General features: G+C 37.2%; 1 pseudogene; it reads left to right on the top strand.

The window, feature by feature from the left end:
* The first annotated feature begins 1,114 nt into the window (after window positions 1-1,114).
* Window positions 1,115-14,542, top strand: part of LOC128870571 (kelch domain-containing protein 10 homolog) — a 47,272-nt pseudogene continuing 33,844 nt past the window's right edge.

Below are 14,542 nucleotides of genomic sequence, written 5' to 3' on the forward strand. Positions count from 1 at the left end.
AGGGTTATGATTTTAATTTGTTTCTCTTCATTTGGTCTCTAAATTGTCAAATGTTGCTTACGTTTTATCCAATTCGCGTGAAGGGTCAATCTTTGTTTATAGATTTAGAGATTCTAGGGGCAAAAACCAAAAATAAAATTCATTGCACTACTGCTGCTACCTGTTTAATGTGCCTTGAGCTACATAGAATTTTTTCAATCACGTAGTAACCGTAGAGATGTAATTTTGATTTTTTCAATCATTACAAATTCAAGTTGAAATCTTTAATTTCATTCTTTTTAAAAAAAAATAATTTCATTCTTGCCAAAAAAAAAATAATTAGTATAGTTGTAAATTCTATTAAATATAAATTAAGGCGGTCAGTCGCGAAATACTTGTATTGATTTCACATAAAATACCCAATGATTGAGATTGAAAAAAAGCATCGACCCGCTCAGCGAGTAAAGCGAATTGTGTGTCGAAAACAACACTTTACAAAACGAAAGCTGGAAAACGCCAACGTCCCAGTCCCAACGGAGTGCTCCATCGTAATCCATATTTGAATTTCTTACGTGAATTTCGCCTTCGCAATGGTCATCTCCCTGCGGTGGAAATTATTCGACGCGGCGCCAAGGAGTGGAAGAATATGCCTAAAGAGGGATAACTTGGCGAAGAATGCCAAGTTTTCTGAGGTGGCGCTCGATGTGAGCGTAAGACGGAAGCTCCACCAATGGCTTATGGAACTCCTGCACCAAAAATAGCAGAAACAGTTTTAAGGCGTGGGGGGTCATTTTTCCCAAAATCACTTTCCCAACAAAATTTTTTCCCAAATTTTTTTTCCCCAAAAAATAATTTTCCCAATATTTTTTTTCCCAAAAATATTTTTTCCCGCTTTATTGTTTTTTCCCGAATGCATGTTTTCCCAAAATAACTTTTTTCCAATAGATAGCTTTCCCGAACAAATACTACTGAAATTAATTTTTATTATTCTACTATTTGACATTTTTCGACGATTCCGACAATATGAGTGTATATAATAATCAAAAATCTTATACTTAAGTAATCGAAAAAGATTCGAAAAAGTTTTTCAATATACATTTTTCAATTCGGATAAAAAGACAAGGTAGCGAATGTATCCAACTTCACTCATATAAACAAGTTTTTTCACGTCATTCTTTTCGTGTCAAAATTTCATGAGCTAAAATTTGCTGCCTAAAGTCAAAATTTCTAATTATGGCGGAATTAATTGAATGCAAAAAATCATTTCTTTTGCACATTAACGGATATTTGTACTACAAACACTCAGGTAGAATAGAAGAAACTGCGTATTGGAATTGCCGAAGAAAACCTGAGTGTAATGCTAGAGTGACAACATACGGAGGACCACACAATATCAGAGTTCTGAAGGGACTTGATGAATCGAAACACATCCTTCATGCACCAAACCCCGAAGAAGTCGAAGCGTTAAGAGTCATGAATAGGATCAAACGTAAAGCTACAGAAAATCTTGAAGCTCCTCCAGCTCAAATATTACGAACTGAATTGCGAAACGTTTCACCAGGTAAAAACAAAAAAACGAAATTGCATTCGATTCATAATTACAAAATATGATAACTCTCTCTTTTAGCGGTATTAGCGGAAATGCCAAACAGAATTAATTCCCGAAAAAGTCTTAGTCGTGAAAGATTAAAAGATTTTCCCTCGAACCTGCGAACGCTGAGAGAATTGCAGGATATTCCTGGCTTTTATCAAAATTCATTGAATGGAGATAAATTTCTAATTTACGACTCCTATGAAAATGACGAAGACTCAGAATTTGGGAGAATACTCGTGTTCGCGACGCCTGAAAATTTAAGGCAATTATTCAGGAGCATATTGTGGTTTGCCGACGGAACATTTAAAACTGCGCCAAGTATATTTTTCCAAGTTTTCGCAATTCTCGGAGCAGTTACACAACCGGATTCAAGAGGAAAACCACAAACTATTGGTTTACCTTTTGTCTACGCATTATTAGAAAACAAAGAGCAGAAAGTATACGAAAAAGTATTCTCGGTTGTTTTGCAAGAGGCAGAACGTCTAGGTATCGATATTTCTCTTCCGATTAAAGTGATGACAGATTTTGAGTTGGCTATCATCAATGCTGTAAAAATCGTAATGGGCGAAGACAAGGCACGCTGCTGTTTTTTCCACCTCTGTCAAAACATGTACCGCCATATCCAAAGTGAAGGACTTCAGAAAATGTATTGCGATCCTGAAGATCGATCGGTCAAAGTAGCCACTCATATGATATGTGCCCTTGCTTTCGTCCCACATCAAAACATCGCCCGAGAATTCGAAACCTTAAAAAATGAAATACCGGAGGAAATGCGACCAATTTCAAAATACTTTGACGCTACGTACGTCCGAGGAAAACCTGCAAAAGGCCGACGTAAACAGGTGCATCCTCGCTATGCTCCAGATTTGTGGTGTCAATATGATGCAGTCATTCAACAAACTGCGAGAACGAATAATATATCCGAAGGATGGCACAACAGGCTTCAAGTTGTTATAGGGAAAGATCACCCCAGCTTCTACATTTTTCTTTCCGAGTTGCAGAAAGAGCAATCGGACACAGAAATAATGATGCGACAATTGCAATCAGGACAGCAAGTTAAGAAAAATAAATATTCCAAGAGGTTGAAACATGAACAGAGAATATTTAACATTGTTTCGAAATATCACGAATATGTTGATAACAATGATATTGTCACATACTTGAAAGCTCTAGGATACTATATTCGCATGTGATTGTATACATACAAATTCATAAATAAACTGAAATCTTGTTTCAAATAATAAAAAATGTACTCGCCCATTCATTGCAAATGTATATGCGATATTTTACAGACGAACGATATTTTGGGAAAAATATTTTATGGGAAAATTTATTGGGAAATTTTTAGTTTGGGAAAAATGGCATTGGGAAAATTATTTTTTTGGAAAAAAATATTTTGGAAAAAATATTTTATGGGAAAATTTATTGGGAAATTTTTAGTTTGGGAAAAATGGCATTGGGAAAATTATTTTTTGGGAAAAAAAAATTTGGGAAAAAATTTTTTTGGGAAAGTGATTTTGGGAAAATTGTACCCCAACCGTTTTAAGGTCTTATAATTTTAATCTGAAAACAGAAAACAAAACAATTGAAATTGATGGATATAAAATTGATAACCCAGTTTGGGAAAATAATGGATCCTTTCCATTTGGAATAGTAAGTTCTAATTGGCATCCAGGGGAATTACACCGAATGGCTTATACATTTTTGGTAGAAAATTTTATAGCAATTAAAGATCTGGCTTGCAATGTAATAGAAATGGCAATGTATACCAACTCGGATATATTGACAAAAGGAAGACAAACTTGGGATCCTATAAATGAAAGAAGTGTTCCAAGTTCGCAAGCTTATTCCAATTATTGTGAATTCTTAGTTGAGAAGGGCTTCCCAAATCATCATAGCCTTATGGGATTAATTAAATATACCTTTGAACCGATGGACAAACCAACAATAATTGGAAAGAAAGTTTTATGGAAGTATGAAGAAAAGATAAAAGTTGAAAAGGGGCAAAGATTAATTGTTAAGGAGAAAAAGTCATATATTGTTAAAAAACAATATGATGGTGAAGAAGCAAGAAAATATGTAATGAATTTAATTCGTTCTTTTTGTGGGTATAATAAAAGCGGATAAAGGGCTCACCTGAGAAGAAGAGCAATTGCTTCCCCATCAATCCCCATGCGAGCTTTTCTATTGATCGTTGAAGAATTCCATCTAAAACTAGGGAAAAAGATTCCTGGAAGCACTATATCTATTGAAAATAGTTGGCACTATGGGGAAAGCTAAAGTGGACCCAGAAGCTGTTGTTTCTTTACAAGCAACTCAAGGCGCCACTAAATGGAATGAGTGTCTAAGGGCTAGTGGTTTTGGCATGATGTCACAAACGTTTTTTGATTCAGAAAGAAGAAGAATCCTTGGCCTTCCAAGTTTAGACAACAGTGCAAAGATATTTGCAAAAGTCTGCCAAGCTAGTCATTTTTTGCTTACCTTGAAACGTATAGCATTGGGGAAAGGGCTACAAGGTAAATCAAAGATTTTGGCAAAAGAAAATCTTTTCAAATTCAGTCAAATATCTAGGCCATATAATACAAAATAACACAGTACGACCAATAAGGGACAATTTAATTTCAATCAAAAATTTTCCAGTACAAAAAAATCAAAAGAATATAAGACAATTTTTAGGGAAAATTAAATTTTATCATGAATATATACCGAATAGTGCCAAAATATTAGAACCACTCCATAATTTACTTCAAAAAGATCAAAAATTGATTTGACCTGAAAGTTGTCAAAATCATTTGGAATAAAAATATTGTTCAAAAAATAAGTAAAACGACGAAAAGCAATACGAGTACAAATACTCATAAAAGCAACCACAACTACAACGATTTAGATGCTAACAATGATATGTCGGATGAATTGAGCGCGTACAGCTCGGAAGAAGACGAGGTGACATCACGAAAATCGCGAAAAATACAGCCAACTGATGCTGCGGATTACGAGGATGGGGGCGGAATGTAAACATGTAAATTAATTTGTGTGCAAATAAATTACAAGTGATATTTTCATATTTGAGCCGTAAGCCCTGACAGCTAGTGTTCCTTTTTTTTATTGTAAAATAATAATTTATTGTTATTTTCCATATATTAAATTAAATTAATTAAAAATATTGTTATGCTCACAACCAATCTTGGAAATATTTGATCGAAGATGTAAAGAAATTATATTTCTTATTATATTACATATTCATTTAGTTTTAAATTCACCGCTCATCTCTTAGAGTAAGGGAACACTTATTCATTTGCATTTGCGAGATCTCCCCTGATGAGTTCATGGGGGAGCTTTTCCATTTGAACCTGAAGGAGTTCAGCCCGGGTTGTCCGGAGAAGGACGTCAGGATGGTCAGCCGTCTTTGGAAGGTCAGTCCTGATGGGGTGACGAATGTTGTCCTTGAGGGCACGGACATGCTAATGTCCGCCCTCTTGGAGGCAGGTCGTTGCTACGTCAAGTGGTTTTCCTTCCGGGTACGGCCGGACCAGTTGACGCCCGGCTGTTTCCGCTGCATGGGCATTGAACATTGGGGGCGGGGATGTTGGAGGGGGGCTGCGGCATTGCTTTGCTCCAGGAACCATGCTCCACCAATGGGGTGGTGAGAGGTCTTCCTGGGGGCTTTAGGGTCTTTACTGACCTTTGAGTCAATGCCGCAGTAGCTGTGTGTGAGCCAAGCTACTCTTATGTAGTAGTTGACTCATGGTGAGGAGTATTCATATGGGCTAGAGACAAAAAAAAAAGAAGCTAAATCAAGTTACGAAAATGGACGCACAACGATATGCACCACCCCGTTATTCTCTCCATCGTGGGTAGCAGCAATAGGGTTATGATTTTAATTTGTTTCTATTCATTTGGTCTCTAAATTGTCAAATGTTGCTTACGTTTTATCCAATTCGCGTGAAGGGTCAATCTTTGTTTATAGATTTAGAGATTCTAGGGGCAAAAAGCAAAAATAAAATTCATTGCACTACTGCTGCTACCTGTTTAATGTGCCTTGAGCTACATAGAATTTTTTCAATCACGTAGTAACCGTAGAGATGTAATTTTGATTTTTTCAATCATTACAAATTCAAGTTGAAATCTTTAATTTCATTCTTTTTAAAAAAAAATAATTTCATTCTTGCCAAAAAAAAATAATTAGTATAGTTGTAAATTCTATTAAATATAAATTAAGGCGGTCAGTCGCGAAATACTTGTATTGATTTCACATAAAATACCCAGTGATTGAGATTGAAAAAAAGCATCGACCCGCTCAGCGAGTAAAGCGAATTGTGTGTCGAAAACAACACTTTACAAAACGAAAGCTGGAAAACGCCAACGTCCCAGTCCCAACGGAGTGCTCCATCATAATCCATATTTGAATTTCTTACGTGAATTTCGCCTTCGCAATGGTCATCTCCCTGCGGTGGAAATTATTCGACGCGGCGCCAAGGAGTGGAAGAATATGCCTAAAGAGGGATAACTTGGCGAAGAATGCCAAGTTTTCTGAGGTGGCGCTCGATGTGAGCGTAAGACGGAAGCTCCACCAATGGCTTATGGAACTCCTGCACCAAAAATAGCAGAAACAGTTTTAAGGTCTTATAATTTTAATCTGAAAACAGAAAACAAAACAATTGAAATTGATGGATATAAAATTGATAACCCAGTTTGGGAAAATAATGGATCCTTTCCATTTGGAATAGTAAGTTCTAATTGGCATCCAGGGGAATTACACCGAATGGCTTATACATTTTTGGTAGAAAATTTTATAGCAATTAAAGATCTGGCTTGCAATGTAATAGAAATGGCAATGTATACCAACTCGGATATATTGACAAAAGGAAGACAAACTTGGGATCCTATAAATGAAAGAAGTGTTCCAAGTTCGCAAGCTTATTCCAGTTATTGTGAATTCTTAGTTGAGAAGGGCTTCCCAAATCATCATAGCCTTATGGGATTAATTAAATATACCTTTGAACCGATGGACAAACCAACAATAATTGGAAAGAAAGTTTTATGGAAGTATGAAGAAAAGATAAAAGTTGTAAAGGGGCAAAGATTAATTGTTAAGGTGAAAAAGTCTTATATTGTTAAAAAACAATATGATGGTGAAGAAGCAAGAAAATATGTAATGAATTTAATTCGTTCTTTTTGTGGGTATAATAAAAGCGGATAAAGGGCTCACCTGAGAAGAAGAGCAATTGCTTCCCCATCAATCCCCATGCGAGCTTTTCTATTGCTCGTTGAAGAATTCCATCTAAAACTAGGGAAAAAGATTCCTGGAAGCACTATATCTATTGAAAATAGTTGGCACTATGGGGAAAGCTAAAGTGGACCCAGAAGCTGTTGTTTCTTTACAAGCAACTCAAGGCGCCACTAAATGGAATGAGTGTCTAAGGGCTAGTGGTTTTGGCATGATGTCACAAACGTTTTTTGATTCAGAAAGAAGAAGAATCCTTGGCCTTCCAAGTTTAGACAACAGTGCAAAGATATTTGCAAAAGTCTGCCAAGCTAGTCATTTTTTGCTTACCTTGAAACGTATAGCATTGGGGAAAGGGCTACAAGGTAAATCAAAGATTTTGGCAGAAGAAAATCTTTTCAAATTCAGTCAAATATCTAGGCCATATAATACAAAATAACACAGTACGACCAATAAGGGACAATTTAATTTCAATCAAAAATTTTCCAGTACAAAAAAATCAAAAGAATATAAGACAATTTTTAGGGAAAATTAAATTTTATCATGAATATATACCGAATAGTGCCAAAATATTAGAACCACTCCATAATTTACTTCAAAAAGATCAAAAATTGATTTGACCTGAAAGTTGTCAAAATCATTTGGAATAAAAATATTGTTCAAAAAATAAGTAAAACGACGAAAAGCAATACGAGTACAAATACTCATAAAAGCAACCACAACTACAACGATTTAGATGCTAACAATGATATGTCGGGAAAAATCGCGAAAAATACAGCCAACTGATGCTGCGGATTACGAGGATGGGGGCGGAATGTAAAAATGTAAATTAATTTGTGTGCAAATAAATTACAAGTGATATTTTCATATTTGAGCCGTAAGCCCTGACAGCTAGTGTTCCTTTTTTTTATTGTAAAATAATAATTTATTGTTATTTTCCATATATTAAATTAAATTAATTAAAAATATTGTTATGCTCACAACCAATCTTGGAAATATTTGATCGAAGATGTAAAGAAATTATATTTCTTATTATATTACATATTCATTTAGTTTTAAATTCACCGCTCATCTCTTAGAGTAAGGGAACACTTATTCATTTGCATTTGCGAGATCTCCCCTGATGAGTTCATGGGGGAGCTTTTCCATTTGAACCTGAAGGAGTTCAGCCCAGGTTGTCCGGAGAAGGACGTCAGGATGGTCAGCCGTCTTTGGAAGGTCAGTCCTGATGGGGTGACGAATGTTGTCCTTGAGGGCACGGACATGCTAATGTCCGCCCTCTTGGAGGCAGGTCGTTGCTACGTCAAGTGGTTTTCCTTCCGGGTACGGCCGGACCAGTTGACGCCCGGCTGTTTCCGCTGCATGGGCATTGAACATTGGGGGCGGGGATGTTGGAGGGGGGCTGCGGCATTGCTTTGCTCCAGGAACCATGCTCCACCAATGGGGTGGTGAGAGGTCTTCCTGGGGGCTTTAGGGTCTTTACTGACCTTTGAGTCAATGCCGCAGTAGCTGTGTGTGAGCCAAGCTACTCTTATGTAGTAGTTGACTCATGGTGAGGAGTATTCATATGGGCTAGAGACCAAAAAAAAAGCTAAATCAAGTTACGAAAATGGACGCACAACGATATGCACCACCACGTTATTCTCTCCATCGTGGGTAGCAGCAATAGGGTTATGATTTTAGTTTGTTTCTATTCATTTGGTCTCTAAATTGTCAAATGTTGCTTACGTTTTATCCAATTCGCGTGAAGGGTCAATCTTTGTTTATAGATTTAGAGATTCTAGGGGCAAAAAGCAAAAATAAAATTCATTGCACTACTGCTGCTACCTGTTTAATGTGCCTTGAGCTACATAGAATCTTTTCAATCACGTAGTAACCGCAGAGATGTAATTTTGATTTTTTCAATCATTACAAATTCAAGTTGAAATCTTTAATTTCATTCTTTTTAAAAAAAATGTATTTCATTCTTGCCAAAAAAAAATAATTAGTATAGTTGTAAATTCTATTAAATATAAATTAAGGCGGCCAGTCGCGAAATACTCGTATTGATTTCACATAAAATACCCAATGATTGAGATTGAAAAAAAGCATCGACCCGATCAGCGAGTAAAGCGAATTGCGTGTCGAAAACAACACTTTACAAAACGAAAGTTGGAAAATGCCAACGTCCCAGTCCCAACGGAGTGCTCCATCGTAATCCATATTTGAATTTCTTACGTGAATTTCGCCTTCGCAATGGTCATCTCCCTGCGGTGGAAATTATTCGACGCGGCGCCAAGGAGTGGAAGAATATGCCTAAAGAGGGATAACTTGGCGAAGAATGCCAAGTTTTCTGAGGTGGCGCTCGATGTGAGCGTAAGACAGAAGCTGGGACCTAGGGTTGTGGTCTAGGGGGTCCACACGGAGATCTCCCCTGATGAGTTCATGGGGGAGCTTTTCCATTTGAACCTGAAGGAGTTCAGCCCAGGTTGTCCGGAGAAGGACGTCAGGATGGTCAGCCGTTTTTGGAAGGTCAGTCCTGATGGGGTGACGAATGTTGTCCTTGAGGGCACGGACATGCTAATGTCCGCCCGCTTGGAGGCAGGTCGTTGCTACGTCAAGTGGTTTTCCTTCCGGGTACGGCCGGACCAGTTGATGCCCGGCTGTTTCCGCTGCATGGGCTTTGAACATAGGGTGGCGGAATGCAGGGCCAAGAAGGATGTCTGCCGAAGGTGCGGGCAGGAAGGGCACAGGAGTGCAGGAGTGGCAATGCCCCGCATTGAAAGTTTAGTTATGTTGTTTTATATATTTTTTTTTTGACGGCATTGCGCAGTTAGTCCATATCAATCATCATCATCATCAATAATACTAGTCTCGTGTAGACCATTAGTTCCACAACTTCGGTTCTCTACTCCAATTGATCCTCTATTATGTCACCACTGACAGATCAGGATAACCAACTTTATTGAGATCACTCTAACGACTGTCTTTTCATTTACATAAAATGAGTTCGTATCCAAACAAATGAATGAACTTTGTTAAAAACAGCATGCACAAGAAATAGTAAACAAATAATGTAAAATGAATCCACAGAAATGCCAAATATATGGAATAAGTGATGGCAATTACGCCTCTCCAGTTTGTGATCCCCATTTTTCGGAGATCCTAAACCCAGCGTTTATTTGGTTTCCTTAGACTTCTCCTTCCAAAGACTTGTCTATATGAGCTATACTAACGGCTCTCCATTTGGCAATTCTGTATATGTAACCCAACTATCTGATGCATTCACATTTTATAAAGCGTATTACGTTTCCATTATGTATTAATGCCTCAAGCTTGTGACGGTATCTTACCTGATATGTTCCGGCGGAAGGGAGCATATATTGTTGGCAGTATTTTTCTTTCAAACCTCAGTATTTGGTAGATGTCTGTTATTTTAAGTACCCATACCTCGCTGCGGCATGTTAGTATGGGTCTTGCAAGCGCTTTATACACTGCCATTTGAACTCTTGATAGCGATTGAGACTTGAATTCTTTTACATGTGTAAATAATGCGTAGTCGAATGAGTTGGTGCGTGACTACCATTCGGAAAACGTAGGTTCGAAACCCCGTGAAACACCAAAATTAAAATTTTTTTCTAATAGCGATCGCCCCTTGGCAGGCAATGGCAAACCTCCGAGTGTATTTCTGTCTCATAAAAAATATTTGCAGTTCGGAGTCGGCTTAAAACTGTAGATCCCTCCATTTGTGGAACAACATCAAGACGCACATAGCAAATGAGATGAGGAGCTCAACCTATTACCCAAAAATGGTAGAAGCCCCAATTATATATACATAATATATATGTATACATCTGAATAAAGCTTCACCATATTTCCTGCATTTACTTGGTTATTGACTGCCACAGAACTATCAGAATTACTCACACCGTATGAGTAATCCACGAAAATTTTTTGACAAAGTCAGGCAAAATATTATCCAAAATCAATTAGAGTTTTGAGTCACATTAAACTTGGACTTTATTAGACTAAAATTTAATGGACAACAAAACTGCATACTCAATTTTTTTTTTTAATTCTTTTAAAAATTCTGAAAGTTGTATGGAAATATAGCGATTTGTATGAATCTTATACAAAGCTTAAAATATTTTACAGTACTACTACGATAAAGGCAAAAATGCATCTCATGCTGTCAATAAAATTTTAGCAGTTTATGGACCCGATACAGTTTCCATTTCCACCGCGCAACGATGGTTTCAACGTTTTCGTTCTGGTGCAGAGGTGATCGAAGATGCGCCACGGTCCGGAAGGCCTGTCGTCGAAAATTGCGATAAAATCGCTGAATTGGTCGAAAGAGACCGGAATAGTAGCAGCCGTAGCATCGGCCAAGAGCTGGGCATGAGTCATCAAACCGTTATAAACCATTTGAAGAAGCTTGGATTCAAAAAGAAGCTCGATGTATGGATGCCACACGACTTGACGCAAAAAAACATTTTTGCCCGTATGGATGCATGCGAATCGCTTCTGAATCGCAACAAAATCGACCCATTTTTGAAGCGGATGGTGACTGGCGATGAAAAGTGGGTCACTTACGACAACGTGATGCGCAAACGGTCGTGTTCGAAAAGCGGTGAAGCTGCCCAGACGGTGGCCAAGCCTGGATTGACGGCCAGGAAGGTTATTCTGTATGTTTGGTGGAATTGGCAGGGAATCATCCACTATGAGCTGCTCCCCTATGGCCAAACGCTCAATTCGGACCTGCACTGCCAACAACTGGACCGCTTGAATGCAGTACTCATGCAGAAGAGGCCATCTTTGATCAACAGAGGCCGAATTGTCTTCCATCAGGACAACGCCAGGCCACACACATCTTTGGTGATGGGCCAGAAGCTCCGGGAGCTCGGATGGGAGGTTCTTTTGCATCCACCGTATAGTCCGGATCTCTCTGTCTACGGCGAACGAGCTTGGTAGTCGGAAGTTGTCCACAAGAGAGTCCTGTGAAAATTGGCTCTCCGAGTTTTTTGACAATACGGAAGCGAGCTTCTATAAGAGGGGCATTATGAAGTTGGCATCTCGTTGGGAACTCGTCATCGAACAAAACGGCGCATATTTGACTTAAATCGCATTATTATAACCAATTTTATGAACAATTGAAAATTCAATAAAAATAGACTTTTTTGACAACCTATAATTATATTATGATAAAAAAAATAATAATAAAAATTAAAATTAAAATAATTATAATAAAAAATAATAATAATAAATAATAAAATTAAAGTAATTATAATAATAATATATAAAAAATAATAATAATAATAACAAATAATAAAAATTTTCCTCTTTGATTTAAGGAGTCTTAGGTTGGCTCCAAACTTTAATTTATTAGTGCTCGCTCGGAGGAACTTCTTAACTTGCATACTTAACACATTGTGTGCGGGACACGTAAAAATACGTTTTTCGCAAACTGTGGGTAGAGCGCGGGTTACGTAGTTATACGTTTTTATAGATGGGTGGTAGAATAAGGGAAATAAAGATATACGGGTTATTAATTATTTGTTGGTTAAAATTTTCTTTTTTTCGAGTAAACGACCGCATCTTCACAGTATACAGAAAGTAGCTTTATTTATTATAATAACGATAGAGAATACATTCTAAGATAAGAAAATAAAAGTTAAAAAAAGAAATTAGAGCCTTTTTAAATTTATACTAATTTTTAATAACAATAAAATTCGCGCACATTTTTCAATAAATTACCCGCTCCAGCCGTAATGCACTGGCACAAAACGCCCGACCACAATGTGTTAAGTATGCGTTTTTCAAAGGACATTATTGTACTATACTTGTTCGGGCAAAAATTATATAAAATTTTTTTTTCTAGCTGGATATCCTCTTTAGTGTGATATTTAGAGTAACCTCATAGAGTGAGTACAAGCATTTAAAATATTTTTTTGAATTTGTTTCTTTCTTTGAAATTTTTTAGTATTTTAAAATTTTAAAGATCTTGAAAGAAATTAAATGGTTGAGAAAATGAAAATCTTAATGTGCAGCATTGCTAAACAAAACCTATAGTTTCACGTGCATATGAAATTTGTTCCCATATAACTTTTACTGTCGCTTGGCTCATTACTGGCTCTCTATCGCCTGCTGTTTTTAGATTTATTTAATTGACAATTTTCCGCTTTTTCTTTCTCGCTTTACGCTGTACCTGTTCCAGCCTCCATATACTTATACAAATATATTACAGTAATTATATGTGTGTGTGTGTGTGTGCAAGCAAATGCGCCCGCCTACGATACTTAATTTTAATGTGCAAAGTTCGTCTTCAACAGTTTACCGTTCGCTTGACGATGGTTTCATGTTGCAAAGCCATAAAGTAAACGCTTTAACTGCGCCAATACTCGTATACTCACTATACCTGTCCCTGCGTATGAGCCAACATTGACCGATTGCTTTGCTGGGATGAGAAGTCTAACGGCCGTATAAGTAATTCCATTGCAAACTTTTGCTAAACTTTTAACAAACTTGTTGGCCACAAACTTATCGTTGTCAACGGTACAATTCAGCTGCGCACCATTCATTGTTTACCTGTACAGAGTGATTGTTATTGTTTTTTGTTGACGATGTTGCTTTTGTTGACCAAGTCTTTCGTTCACCTTGCCTTGATTGCTTGTTTTAAGTATTACGTTGTTGTTGCTGCTATTAAATCTGTGTTGGTCGCCCTCTGCCACTGCCATTGGATGTCCTACGGATAGATTTCATAGTTTAACTTGATGAACAAAAACAACAATATATAGTATAATATATTGCACAATGAATGAAATGAGCAAATATGTAGATACCGACTGCTTTTCACTCATTTGTGTAGGTCATATTTGCTCACATATGCACAGAAGCAGTTTGCTGCTGCTCAATAGTCAAGTTGCTTGGATTTATAAATTTTCCCCATGGGATTTATTTAAGCGCCAGCCGCCTCACTTTAGGTTTAAGTCGTTGCTTATTTGTTTGCTTTTATTTTGAGTGCAGATTTTCTAGATTTGGGAAATTAAGCAAGGTAAACAATTAGGGTAAGGGTTAAGTAGCTTTGTTTTACATGCAATTGCGTATTTATTTCTGTATACACACATACATCTCTACATCTTATAATGTGAGGAGCCAGCGAGTGAATCAGCCCCAAGAGGTAATACCTTCTTTGGAGTTTTGCGGGAAGAGTGGTTGTTAGTGGAGATGCATTTAGCACACAGGTACAAGCCCCTGACAGTACCGGTATAGCAGTACTCATGATAGTTTTTTCTTCGTGCGCGTTCGTTGCGAAAAAACATCTTATCAAATAAAGTTCTAAAACTTGAAAAAATTTATGCTAATAAGTATACGCAGAGTGAGCCATTTTGTATCGGGTTATTTTGCTTTCAAGCTTATCTCTCATAGAAGGTTTTTTTCAACATAAATTTCATAAACTGACTATCTCATGCCCTGTACTCTTCGCAGTAATAAAACTGATTGGCTGTATTTCAGAACTTTAATTGCCTCAACAATTAACCTGAAGCTTCCACTCAAGACAAATAACAACATTACAATTCCAGTTGGACATTTCAATAATTGCCTTCAGCAAGCAACTTGGAACTCAACACCGCCTACAACCAATCAACAACACGCCTAGATATCTAAAGCTAAAAAACGCCAGGCGAGAAAAAGACGGCAACAAAGCAAACACCCCGAAGATAAAAAACTCTGAACTCGGTTGCACAATAACTAAAAAAATTCCTTGA

Source organism: Anastrepha ludens, chromosome Y (genome assembly GCF_028408465.1).
Source record: "Anastrepha ludens isolate Willacy chromosome Y, idAnaLude1.1, whole genome shotgun sequence".
NCBI lineage: Eukaryota > Metazoa > Arthropoda > Insecta > Diptera > Tephritidae > Anastrepha > Anastrepha ludens.